We start from the raw sequence: 13237 nt of genomic DNA on the forward strand, positions 1-13237 counted from the left end.
CGTCATCATTGTCATCACTTTACAATAGATTTTCAACACTGGTATGAGTTGAATGGTCATCACAGTACAAGTTAGTTCTTGTTTGTGTTATTGCTTTCTTAGGATACGATGCTTCCTTCATCCAATTTCTACTGGCATGGTTTCTATGGTTGGAGGCCCTTCATAATGCCAACTATTTTACAGAGTACAATAGCACCAGCACTAGAGAGGTTTCCATCTCCTTGACAGGACTAGAATATAGATAGACAGACAGACAGATAGATAAATAGATAGATAGATAGATAGATAGATAGATAGATAGATAGATAGATAGATAGATAGATAGATAGATAGATAGATTGAGAGAGAGGGTGGGAGAGAGAGGGAGGGAGAGAGAGAGAGACATACATACAGACAGGGTGCATTTGTGGCACCAGCACCAGAGAAGTTGTCATGTCTCTGTAAAGACAAGACTAAGAGTCCTTTCAACCATATGTCTGTTTGTTCATCCATCATTTCACAGAATGCACTTTATTGTGATATCAATACTTTCAGGGTTGTCTTGATCCAGGATCCTCACTGCTCTATGTTATATCTAATTTGTTCAGGGTATCTTGGCCTTTAGCGGGTAGAAGAGATGGCAATTTCAGAGAATGGATTCAAGTGAGAATGAGAAGAGGGCATTACTGATATAAAATGCTCCAGCTTCATGGCATTGATTTAGAAAGACCTTTGACCCTGTTCCACTTGTAAATCTTTCTTCATTGATTTTCATCCTGTCAGAGATTCAGGTTGGACAAAGTTGGGTAGCTTCTGTGAAGTGCTCAATTTAAGGTTCTTTCGGAGCATACATTAATATGATAGCCTGCTGCAGTGGTCTATACATGAAGGTCTCAGTCTAGTAAAAAGTTGACTGTATCATCACAGCCACGTCATGTGAGGTGCTGGTCCAGCCAAGCAGGTGCCTGCAGCAAGAAACTACAATGGTTGCTGAATGCATTTCTTTGGCCTGATGTCTAGCTGTGACCTGCTATCAAGACTTTGGTTGTGTGTTAGCTCTCAGATGACTACTGTTGTCTACTCTCCTCATGGTGAGGAATACAGACGATTGAATCCAGTTCCTAAACCACTCCTGGTTTCACCATTTGTTTACAGCATGCACTTACACTTTCATGGTTAGTGTGAAACAAAGCTCTTGACTTGAGCTTTGTTGCCCTGAGCTGGATAAAGTTGTTCCATGAGCGACCTGTCGACAAGATCAAGCAAGGATTCTGCTGAGCATATTGGGTCACCATTCATGAGAGAATATAACCATCTGGTCATTTGACATTTGGAAAACTAATGGTACCCCAAAGAGAAACAAAATTTAAAAATTAGTAAATTAATCCAGTCTGGTTAATACTTCTACCTCTCCTCAAATGTGACATCATGTTCTGACGTATCTGGTAGGGGATATGTTACACATACACATACATATGTTGTACATATACATATGTTGTGCATATAACTATGTTGACTTGCTTTCTGTATGCTGTTAGTATTCCACATAACAGTTTGAAGTGGGATAGTACAGCTAACAGTGAGGTAATGCTCTTGAAAGCAAATGGTGAATCCACTTTCGTTTCTTTTCTTCCTGTCAAAGAATATAGGGCAACATACTTTTGCATGTGCAATTTTGCATCTGATATATTTTCTTATCAGATGCATGTCAGTTAGTGTTCTGCACACAGCTTGGCTTCATGTTGTAAGATTTCTCAAGTAGATAGTGTTTTGCTACTGTAAGTTGTAAAAATCTTCTGATTGTTTTCTTTACTCCACTGCAATTTTCAAAAGTAGCATCGACATGAGGTTTTCCATTAGTCAGTGATGTTCATGCTGGTTTTTAAAATTTTTATCGTTGTTGGCATTCTTTTGTCTCAGGAGACAATGGAGTTGCGCATAAACTAATCCAGTCTGGTTTTTACATTTCATGTCCTCTCCAGTTTTGTGCAGGCCTGGGCTATATGTAAGAAAATCCTGGGTAGCCCAATTGTCAGGATTCCTCTCTCGACCTTGCTGACGTAGTCCAAAGGAGTACAGAGCATTATGTTTGGCACCACTCTGGATTTCTTTGAAGGTTGTCTCCTTTCCGTAACCCTGGATAGGGGCCAATACTGGGTACTATCAGCCGGAGCCAGCTGAGCCCAGGACTCATGTCAGGCAGAGTCGTCACTCCCTGAAGTAGTGAAGAAAATCGCTACCCACTACCTAATCATGCTGGTATATTCACATTTATAAGATACATTAGTTCTCCAACACTAAAATTGTTTATCTAGAAGTGGCAACATAGCAAAATATTTACAAGGGGGTACTGAAAAGCTCTTGTCTTTAAGGGTATTGCAAAAGGTCTGATTGGAGGCCTAACATCCTGAATTCTTTTACAGGGCTTAGAAAAACTGTAGGGCAGCTGCAATAAGTGTGTGAACCTGAGAAGAGAATATATCTAATAAAATCATAATTAACTGATTCTCCGGTATTTTCGTTTACTCAAAGCCAGGAACTTTTCAGCAACCCCTCGTAATATCTGTTATAAATAAGTTTAGCCTGAACTTAGCTACAATTTGCTGACAATTTTCCACAAAAACATATCAAAAAAAGGTTCATATAGACGAATACATTAAAAAAAGGAGTTGTTTTGCTTTGATATTTGATATGGATATTGTTTGGTATCTCAGATGCACATCTCTGCAATCATGTTCAATTCACTGAAGAGCTTTATGGATATACTTTCTTCTGGAATGAAAATTAAACTGGAAAGCAAAGAAATTATGGTGCAGGTCTTGTAATCAAAACATCAAATGTCAAATATTTACACAAGCTTCATTTTGGCAAATCAGAACACTTAGTTTCCTTGCATCTCCTACAAGAAAGCAATCATTTCGTGTCTATAAATGTGCATTTATGTGCGTCTATGAGTCATTCTGAGACAGAAATACTGTCTCTTCCTTTTTATTTTAAACAACCTATAAGCAACATGTCAAAGGATGTTAAGATTATTCTTCTGAGTTATTTCAATGCTAGAAGTGGGTGTGACTGTAATACTTAGAACAACACAGGATTGGAAAACTAAATGGCAATGGCCTTTAGCTTATACTACTTTTGAAATGAGTTAAACCTCATCAGAAATACAATATCATTAAAAAATAAGTGTAAAGGAAATTTGATCATTCTAGCTACTGGTATACTCTAGTGTGTGTGTGTGTGTGTGTGGTCTGTGTGTGTGTGTGTGTGTATGCATGTATGTCTGTGTGTGTGTGTGCATGCATGTGTGTGTGTGTGTGCATGCATGTGTGTGTGTGAAACAGTTATTAAAATGATTCAAGCAAATGTTTAGTAAGTGTTCAATGAGTTAAAAAGTTCTTGTTTGTTAAAATAACAGTCAAAATATTGTTCAAATGATATTTTATAAACTCATTGACTCAAATCTCTATCTGTATAAAGCTGAAGTTGTCTGTGTATCGCAGGTTTGGTAGCCTTCAACTAACACTATTTCCTCCGAGACCCTGTGGCGCAAGTTGACCAAAATTAAGAGTATGATAGAAGAAGGCTTGCTCTTCCTTCTGTAGAAGAAAAAATTCAAATCAGACCTTGTTAACACCAAAAATTATTTACATCAAAAAGGTGCTTTTTTTTATGAAAATCCCTATTTTTTACGATTTTTTGACTGCTGTATCGCCATTTTTCGGTGTATTTTAACCAGAAAAATGTTCACTTAAAGAGAATAACAAGCTACATATTGCAAAATTTTTACTTTTCAAAAATTCCAATTCTAAAGGGTCGAAACAAACCCGAGCAACGCCAGGCGATACTGCTAGTTAATAATAAATGTTAAAATCATTCAGGAAGTAAAAGGTAAGCCAATGAAAAGGTGGGAAAATGCAATGGCATTTGTCAAGTATTATTGCTGATAATTGGCAAAAATTTAAAAATCACTTTGGGTTTGCCAAGATTTTATTGTTTCATTTCTTCCCTAACTGTTGTTGAATGAAGAATTCCATTTTGCAAAAAATTTTGACAATGTGTGTGGCTTTGCTTGAATTCTGGGGTTTTCTACATGTGAGGCCAAAATTCTAAGAAATAAGTGACAAATTCAGTTATTAATTTTGTATGTGATTGTCAAAATGGCTGCCAAGCACCACAGGATGGAATTGATTGATCTATCTAGGCCTGAATGTTTCATATGTATGCGTTTATGAACAACAATTATGCAATTATGGACGTAGGAGCGGCTGTGTGGTAAGTAGCTTGCTTACCAACCACATGGTTCCGAGTCCAGTCCTACTGCGTGGTACCTTGGGCAAGTGTCTTCTACTATAGCCTTGGGGTGACCAAAGCCTTGTGAGTGGATTTGGTAGACGGAAACTGAAAGAAGCATGTTGTATATGTGTGTGTATATATATATATATAAATATATATATATATATATATATGTGTGTGTGTGTGTATGTTTGTGCATCTGTGTTTGTCCCCCAACATTGCATGATAACCGATGCTGGTGTGTTTACGTCCCCGTAACCTAGTAGTTCAGCAAAAGAGACTGATAGAATAAGTACTAGGCTTGCAAAGAATAAGTCCTGGGGTCGATTTGGTTGACTAAAGGTGGTGCTCCAGCATGGCCACAGTCACATGACTGAAACAAGTAAAAGAGTAAATTTTGCTCATGTTATTTATATTGAGATGTTTTTGTAGATAATTTGTATCCTTGTGGTACCAGTGCCGGTGGCACATAAGAAAACCATCCGAACGGGACCGTAGCCAGTACCGCATCGACTGGCCTCCGTGCTGTGGGCACGTAACAAACACCATCCGATCGTAGCCGTTCGCCAGCCTCGTCTGGCACCTGTGTCGGTGGCACATAGGAAAAACACCGAAAACACCATATCCGAGCGTGGCCGTCTGCCAGCCTCGTCTGGCACCTGTGTCAGTGGCACATAAAAAACACCATCCGAGCGTGGCCGTCTGCCAGCCTCGTCTGGCACCTGTGTCGGTGGCACATAAAAAACACCATCTGAGCATGGCCGTCTGCCAGCCTCGTCTGGCACCTGTGTTGGTGGCACATAAAATCACCCACTACACTCTCGGAGTGGTTGGCGTTAGGAAGGGCATCCAGCTGTAGAAACACTGCCAGATCTGACTGGCCTGGTGTAGCCTTCGGGCTTGCCAGACCCCAGTTGAACCGTCCAACCCATGCTAGCATGGAAAGCGGACGTTAAACAATGATGATGTGTGTGTCTATGTGTTTGCTGGCGTCTGTATATGTTATACATTAGACAAGGTACATTTAAACCAGTAATTCCCAAAGTGTGTGGTACTTTCCCCTTGGAGGTGGTTGAAAGATCCAGGTGGGCATTGAAAGAAAAGAGGGGAAAAGTGGCAAAAAAAGAACTCCCAAAATAATGGGCTAAGTTTTATTTGTGAAATACTGTTATTTTGAATTTGCCGCAGAAAGTGGTCTATGTTTGTGGTGGTGGTGGAGGTGGTGATGAAGAGTGATGGTGTGTGTGTGGGGTGGGGGGCTAGGAATGGGGCCTGGGTGCCAAGTGGTGGCAGCCTGAAAAAGTTTAGGAACCACTGATTTAAACAAAGTTACATCAGTCATACATATTTTTTCGGCATATGGAAAAGAGAAATAGTTACCCAATTACATCTGGCACTTGACAGAACATGTTACTGATTTCAACATGAAGTGAAAGATCCTTCAGAAATGCGAGCCGTATAAGGACGGAAATAAAAGAAGCACTTTATGTACAGCAGAGATGTGATATTAAAAAACAACAGCAACAACAGAAAAACAAACAAATAAAATTAAAAAAAACTCTGCAAACTAAATGCAAGTCTGAAGTGCTTACAAGAACATTGTTATTTTGATAAGATTTTACTGCAAAACTTGATACCACCTCTAAACTAAGCAGTGTTACACTTAATATTCATCTACTCTTTACAACATGCACGTTACCTTTCTACATAATCGAACACATATTTCCTTCTATTTTGATATCCCAGCATTTTCTGTACACAGTGAATTAACCCTTTCATTACCAACCCGGCTGAAACCGGCTCTGGCTCTGAGTACAAATGTTTTATTTTCATAAGTTTTGAATTAAAATCTTCCACCAAACATTAGTCATAATTTTTGTTCCTAACACTAGCTGAATCATAACTAAGTAATTTTACTAAATTGCTGTGTTTACCTTGGATCATAGGGTGACCTGCTGTGCTTGAGGAGACCTATTGAGTCAAGTACATCGACATCAAAATAAATATCAAATGGAAATTGTAGTTGTGATACCTGTGCTGGTGACACGTAAAAAGCACCATCCGAGCATGGCCGATGCCAGTGCCACTTTGACTGGCTTCCGTGCCGGTGGCACGTAAAAATCACCAACCGATCGTGGCCACTGCCAGCCTTCCCTGGCACCTGTGCCGGTGGCACATAAAAAGCAGCCACTACACTCACGGAGTGGTTGGCGTTAGGAAGTGCATCCAGCTGTAGAAACACTGCCAGATCAGACTGGAGCCTGGTGCAGCCTCCTGGCTTCCCAGATCCTGGTCGAACCGTCCAACATGTGCTAGCATGGAAAACGGACGTTAAATGATGATGATGATGATGATGATGATATTTATTATATTTAAAGTAATTGAAAGAAACACAGAGCATCTCAACAGAAATAAAGTAACAAAAGGGTTAATCTTAACCTATCATGGTGTCTATCACTACCATTTAACACCTGGATGCATTTAGTGGGGCTCATTTTGATGCAAGCCTTCAGTTAGGTTTCCGGCATGAACAAAATGTCCTCCAACTAGTCACGGAGGCCCTGAAAGAGTTTATGGATTTTGCTCTTTCATACTCTGGCTAAGCGGTTAAGATCAATACTGTGTGTGTGTGTGTGTGTGTGTGTGTGTGTGTGTGTGTGTGGTGTGTGTGTGTGTGTGTGTGTGTGTGTGTGAAGTATGTGTGTGTGTACTTGGGCAATTTTGCATATATGTATGTTATTAATTGATGTTTCTGAAGTCATTCCTTCTTAACTAAATCCCAACTGGTGACCTTAGTGTATCATGCGGTTCAGAAATATAGAAAAACCACACACTAAACAGAAACAGTTGAAAGAACAACAAACAAGCTCTATTAGTTTGATGGTTAGGAAAAAATGCAGGAAGTATTTGATGTTTCATGCCTATGCTCTTCTAGAGAAAGGAATGAGGAGCTAAAACAGATGGAGAGAGAGAGAGGGGGTACAGAGATGGAGAGGGAGAGAAGGAGAGAGAGAGAAAGAAAGAGAGAGAAAGAAAGAGAGAGAAGGGGAGAAAGAAGGGAGAGGGGAGAGAGAGAGAACAGAGAGTGAAAAGAGAGAAGGGAGGGGTGAGGGAGAAGGGGGAGGGGAGAGAGAGATTGGAGGGGGAAGAGAGAGTATGGTGAGGGGAGAGAGAGAAGGGAGAGAGGAGAGAGAGAAGGGACAGGGGAGAGAGAGATTGGAGAGGGGAGAGAGATAATGGTGAGGGGAGAGAGAGAATGGTGAGGGGAGAGAAAGAAGGGAAACAGAGAGAAGGGAGAGAGAGAGAAGGAGAGAAAGAAGGGAGAGGGGAGAGAGGGAAGGGAGAGAGTGGGAGAGTGGGAAGAGAGACAGAGAGAGAAAGAAAGAAAGAAAGAGAGAGAGAAAGATAAAAAAGTGTCTGAATTAATGGTTACACATGTTGGATTGACTGAAGGAAGGAGGTGGCTGAAGGCATGAGTGGCAAGGGAGACAATAGTGTCCTTGCAAAAGTGTGTGTGTGTGCTCAAGAATGTGTGCGAGTATGAAGATTATGTGAGCGTGTGTATGTGTAAGTGTAAGAGCGCGTGTGTGTCTGTTCGAGCAAATACGCTCGCGTGCGCGCGTGTGTGTACTTCGTACATTTATGTGTGTGTGTGCATGTGTTGTCTAACATGTTATCTAATGTGCGTATGTGTGTGTGTGTGTGTGTGTGTGTGTGTGCAGGGGCTCTTTTGAGGCTATTGGGTGTGTGTGCATGTGTATGGAAGCGCATGTGTACAGCTAATGGGTGCATGTATACTGTGAGCGAGTAGTGTGTGTGTGTGAGTGTTGTGTGTGTGTTTGGAAGAGGCAGTCGGACATATGAGTGTATGTGTATTATGCGTGTGTTTGTTTGTGTGCATGTGTGTATGGAAGAGGCAGTCGGATGTGTGTGTGTGTGTGTGCATAACGTTTATCTTATTTTACCCGTATCTTTATTATATTCTCTCTGATTATCTTATTTCCTTCTCTTTTACATTTCCCTCCCTATTTTCTTTTCCATTCTTTTTTTCTAGTCTTATTTTAACCCTTTACCGGCATTCTTTCGATATAACTCGACAAAAGCAAGTCATTTCACTTCGGGTATTTCCGTGGGTTGTAGAGTATAGATATAACAAATTTATGCTAGCAATATCTCGTTTTAAACTTGAAGAAAAAAAACGGCGATCTTTCGTCTCTAGTAGACCTTTCCGTCGATTTCCGTAAAAAATTTTTTTTTTTTACATATGGGCTTGCGGGAACTTTTGAAGTAATATACATACATATACACATACAGCGAGTAAAAAATTTCAGTTATCTCTTTCTTTCACACATTACTCTGTCTCTTCACACACACTAACAGAAGCACTTCACTTACACAACATACTCCCACACCCCATCAAACACACACACACATGTACATCAATGCTTGTCATGCACGGTAACTTCAAAAGAACTTCCCTCGTCATAAAATGGCTTTCTCTTAGTCTCTTTCGCTCTCATTACTTCAAAAGTTCCCGCAAGCCCATATGTAAAAAAAAAAAAAAAATTTACGGAAATCGACGGAAAGGTCTACTAGAGACGAAAGATTGCCAAACCTTGCATATTTGTTCTTACCTGTTTCATATGTGTATGTAAAATCCGCAAATTTCCAAGCAGAAAACAGAATCGAACTGTCATTTGCTTCCACGGAAATACCCAAAGGGAAATGTTTTGATTTTGTCGAGTTATATCGAAAGAATGCTCTTTTCACCATTCTCTTTATGGACAAACTTTTTAGATTTTTTCTAGATTACAACCAATAAAATTATATAACTCATATTTGTATTGTACGAGTTATGCTCCTTATAACGTTTTTCATCGTGGTATACTCCACCAAAAGTTTCGTTTAATACGAATGTTCCGAGTATATTGCCTGATTATTGTCAATTCAATTAATTCATTGAGCAATTAATTAATTAACTATGCTTGAAACATTGTAACTATGAATTACAAGCTATTTTTCATATAAGACTCCAACAAATTGTGTGAATAATCCTTTTATATATTATGCACATACGCACTAACATACAAACATGCGCGCACACACACAGTATAATACATACATACATACATATATATGTATGTAATTGTGTATATATATATATGTGTGTGTGTGTGTGTGTATGTGTGTGTATTTATATATATATTGTTTGTAGAAATGCATAAATCCGGCGAAGCACACTTTAGGATGTAGAGTAGTTAATATTATAGTGTGGTAGGCTGGTTTTAGGGGTTATCCTCGGTTTCTTGCTCATAAGGGGTTCAGCCTTATTTTGAAGAGGTCTCAGGCCAGCAGGGTTTTTGGATCTGAAGATACGCCGTAAGGCTAAAACCCCTTATGAGTGACAAACCCAGGGTAGCCCCATAAACCGGCCTGCGGTATGTATGTATGTATGTATGTATGTATGTATGTATGTATGTATGTATGTATGTGTATATATATATATATATATATATATATATATATATATATATATAACATTGCAGGTAGAACTGTACTGTCGAAGAGGTTGGTGCGGGTGGTCCTGTCCAACCTTCCCTTGAGCACATCCCTTATGCCATTAAACGCCTTCCATCCGGCCCTTACTCTCCGTGAGATCTCCTGTTCGATATTTCGGCACATATTCACTTCCTGTCCCAGGTAGACATATTCCTTTACCTCCTCTATTTCGTCCCTGCCGATCACCATTCGACCTGTTGGTACGTTGTCTGACCGCATGAACTTCGTTTTCATGCGGTTCATCTTAAAATCTACTGCAGAACTTTTGATGTCGAGCTCCGTCAGCATGGTCTGAAGCTGATCCGTCGTCTCAGCGATGATTACGATGTCGTCAGCGAAACGGAGGTGGGTGAGGAGCTTGCCATTTATGTTGACACCGTCTTGCCAGTCGATGTCTCTGATGATCTGCTCGAGACAGTTTTGGGGAGATCGTATCTCCTTGCTTCACTCCCTTCTCGACCGGCACTCATACGGGTAATGAAACATGGGCTACAACAAAGAGAGAAGAGCAGAGATTGGTAGAGGCTCAAACAGCCATGGAGAGGTCAATGCTTGGTATCTCGTTGAGAGAGCACATCAGTAGCGAGATCATCAGAAAGAAGTCCGGCGTGATGGATGTCATCGCAGAGTATACACGCAGCAAGTTTAGATGGGCTGGACACATCGCCCGGCTCACCGATTATCGGTGGACCCACGCAGTTGTTGAGTGGTACCCGCGCGAGCAGAAACGACCACCCGGAAGGCATCCACGACGGTGGAGTTACGATTTCAAGAAGACGATTGGGATCACGTGGATGAGAAAGGCGCGATCCAGAGAGGAGTGGACAGCGTGCTGTGACCAGCGGTGTCAAATGGACGCCCGACGGACTGGTCGGTCAAGGTGATCAAGGTGATATATATATATATATTGCAAATATGAAAATGGAAGAGAACAATAGGTGGTTCATCAACTTTTGGACATAAAATTGGTAACTTATTTATTTATCAAACTGATAATTATAATAGCATACATACATATAGCATATTATTCTTTGCATATAAGATATAAGATATAAAATATAATAATATATAAGAATACGAGTAATTATTATAAAAAACATGAATATAAATTGGTAATATATATAAATATATATATATAAATATATATATATATATATATATATATATTATATATATATATATTATATATATATATATCAATTCCTAGTGAAGGCCAGTTTATAGGGTTTCCCTGGGATTCTTGCCATAAAGGGTACCTTTAAGACGTGTCCTCAGACCCTAAGACCAATTTTAAAGAGGCCATAGGCCAACAGGTCTTAGGGCCTGTAGACGCGCCATAGAGGTACCCTTTATGGCGAGAAACCCAGGATAACCCTATAGACCGGCCTTCACCAGTAATTAATATAGATTGCCTCTACTTCTTAGAGTAGTGCTTTTTGTCCGGATTTTTTTATGTTCTTCTAAAAAAACTATTATACACACACACACACACACACACACACACACACACACACACACACACACACACACATATATATACTAGTCGAGGCACCCTGCGTTGCTCGGGATTTAAAATGGCATAGTTTGTATATAATTTATTACAGTTATGTTGAAGCAGGTAATATGGGAAAGTGCAGCATTGGCAACAAAAGATTTGTAGAATAAATGATGGGCTAATTCGACTAAGCAACATGCTATGCGTCCGTATGGAGTATTTCAGGCCTTAACCTGTCATGGAAAATTGGGGGTGGGGGTTATGTGATTTTTGAACGCACCGAAAAGGTGTCAGTGGATATACTCTCTTTTGCAGCTGTCAGCGCTGTGTCTAACACGACCCATCATCTGAAATTTTGACACCTCCTTCGGGTTTGTACGCATAAAGTGCAGTTGGAAGAGCTGTGGTTGTTTATTTGTGGGTAACAGGGAACCAATGAGGTGATAGATTTGCTCTTGAACTTTGACGTCGGCGTAAATTAATCTTTATCTATCTTCTTAGATGTGTAGCAATATCGTCTCTCATTGCTATCTTCACTGTTTGAGAAGAGTATTAAGAATGACCTCGGTCGAGATTACAAACAGCTTTGGCTAGTTCAACATTGTTGTAAACACTAATTCGATTGGTTGACACGTTGGTCTCTACTACGCTCGCACCGCTGGTTATAACTTGGCGCAAAATGTCTCGACTTATTTTCGCGCCATAGTCCAAGCAGCCAATCACAGCTTTCCATTTCTGAAGTTCACTGGGAGCCTGGTGAAGCTTATAAATAAGGTTTCTCAGAAAAATATTCGTCTTAGGTTTTTAGTTCTTCTCAGAGCTAAACCTCTGACCACACAGAGCTTGTCTTAGGCTTTTAGTTCTTTTAAGAGCTAAGTCTCTGACCACACAGAGATACTCGACCAAGTTCCAGTTTCGAGGCAGGCGACCACCATTAATACAAGATGTTACAGATACCTCTCATACTGTTAGTGTGAAATATCACCATAAAGAAAACGGTTACAAGATATCTATAACTAGAGAAAAATAACCAAGCAGAAAATAATGAAGAAGCAGCAAGAACCAATCGACAAACATCGAAGATTCAATTTGTACACGAGACAACTACAGATTCAACTATAGCGGTTAGGTGAGATTCTCGCCACGGAAAAAACGGCTACAGTAACATGTCTGGAAGTATATTCATATCAAGAGAAAGATAAACACAACGAGTGATTCAATTAATCTCAACTGCGACATGCAATATCTTGATATGGAACTCTTACAGTGTACCTCATAAACGGTAAATCAATTATCTGTTCTTGGGTTCTAGTTTCTTCGAAGAACTACCTTAAGTCATCTGTTATTACCTGTTGCCAAGCCGATACCAACAACATTAACTGTGAATCAAATCCCATCGTCATTTCACTGGTCAGTACCTTTTCACGTCTAACGAACACACAGACACAAAAACATGCGAACACTTACAAACTCCCAACATCAAGCATGATTGTAAAATATGTAAAATAAATAATGTATATATCTTAAAAAGAAATCTTGTTGTCATTCCAAACTTATGTGTATTGCCGCTGCATGTATTATATAGTCAGTAAATAAATTATTAAGAATAGGAAAACGTTCCTATTTTTATAGATGCACCAAACGATGTCATTTGAAATGCAGAGTTGTATTGTCTGATATTGTTCAGAAAATCCTTTGACTGGATGGAAGTGCCTTCTAGAAGATCCATAAGAGGTTGAGAAGGGGCTGGTAGCACCGGCAATGTTACCTGACTGCCAGAGCAGCACATACCATTTGTTTCATTTGAAAATTTTAAAGCTCTACAGAAATGACAATTTGTGTTTAGCACACCAATTTGGACAGAGTTATCATTTTCATAAGAATAGGATGGATCATATCTGAAAACAG

The 13237-nt window shown here is 39.7% G+C and overlaps 1 long non-coding RNA gene across 1 annotated transcript in view; it reads right to left on the reverse strand.

Moving 5' to 3' along the window:
* LOC118766277 overlaps positions 1–12777 on the reverse strand; it is a 17267-nt gene extending 4490 nt beyond the window's left edge. The window contains exons 1-2 of the long non-coding RNA XR_005002191.1: positions 12767–12777; positions 5975–5978 (exon numbers count right to left, since the gene is read on the reverse strand). This is a non-coding gene — a long non-coding RNA (uncharacterized LOC118766277). The remainder of the gene's footprint in view (positions 1–5974; positions 5979–12766) is intronic.
* Between the last annotated feature and the right edge of the window lie 460 nt (positions 12778–13237).

The sequence above is a fragment of the Octopus sinensis genome, linkage group LG15, assembly GCF_006345805.1.
Source record: "Octopus sinensis linkage group LG15, ASM634580v1, whole genome shotgun sequence".
NCBI lineage: Eukaryota > Metazoa > Mollusca > Cephalopoda > Octopoda > Octopodidae > Octopus > Octopus sinensis.